The following is a 1,242-nucleotide window of genomic DNA, read 5'->3' on the forward strand; positions in this document are numbered from 1 at the left end:
CTTAAACTGAAGATAATCTCAAATGCTTGATTTCTTTGCATTAAGTTTTTGTTTTTATTAACATGAATTTTATTTATTAAACTTAGAAATTTATAACAATATTAACTCCCCAATTGCAAATATCACAACCAAAATATTCTGTAATAGATTTTGTGAACAGATTCTATTGGTAAAAGATGTCCTTAATCAATCACATAATGTCAATTGTAAAACAGTGATGTTGTTGTTAAGTGACTTCAACTCGTTTCTGACCCATAAGGACCCTGTATAGGGTTTCCAAGGAGCCCCTGGTGAGCTTGAACCACTGACCTTGCAGTTCAAAAGACTTTGCAGTCTTATGCATTAGCCTACAGCACCACACCAGGACTCCAAAAACAGTGATAGTGGTGGTGGCTCTGTGCCGTGCAGTCAGTTCCGACTCATAGCAACCCTGTACAGGGTTTTCAAGGCTGTAAATCTTTACAGGAGCAGCAAGCCTCATCTTTCTCCCATGGAACAGCTGGTAATTTCAAAATGCTGACCTTGCGGTTTGCAGCTCAATGCGTAACCACTATGCTACCAGAGCTCCTTAAAAACAGTGATAGTGAGTGATAAAATGGCACAACCCTTTGCGCATAGTCCAACCTGAGAAATAATATATTATAGAAGGATATACAAACTAGCATAAGTTTGAGAAACCACGCTTCTTCAATCTTCATACTTTTTGTTCTTAAATTTTAAACTTTAAAGCATGAAAGTGTAAGTTTAGGTAAATCTAACATTTTCATTTGCTTCTCATTTCTCAATTTATTTTTTTTCTAAATTCAAATTTAATCTATTATCAATAAAATAATTTCTTCTTCATCTGAATTTACTTCTAATTTACCTCTGAACTTTGACAAATTGTCAAGGAAAGCAATGTCTTTTTTTTCCTGTTTATTTTTGTATTTTCCCTTATTTTTCATTCTCCTTCCCATTTCCTCTATTATTTTTGTCTCTATTCATTTCCTCAATAATTCTTTTATGTCTTCATTACAAAAATGTAAGTTCTTTATCAGTTATGGAATAATTTCTCTAATAACTAACAACTTATTCTCCTTCTATTTCCACTGCTTACTTTTTAGATTGCATTTCCCCTTTATCTCATACTAACAAAATTAGATTTTTAAGAGTGGTCTTGATGATGATGGTGATAATTATAATGAAGATGGGATTGATTCCTGTTGGTATAAGTGCTTTACATGAATTTACACATTATTTTAT

The sequence above is a fragment of the Chrysochloris asiatica genome, unplaced genomic scaffold (genome assembly GCF_000296735.1).
Source record: "Chrysochloris asiatica unplaced genomic scaffold, ChrAsi1.0 scaffold05675, whole genome shotgun sequence".
Taxonomy (NCBI): Eukaryota; Metazoa; Chordata; class Mammalia; order Afrosoricida; family Chrysochloridae; genus Chrysochloris; species Chrysochloris asiatica.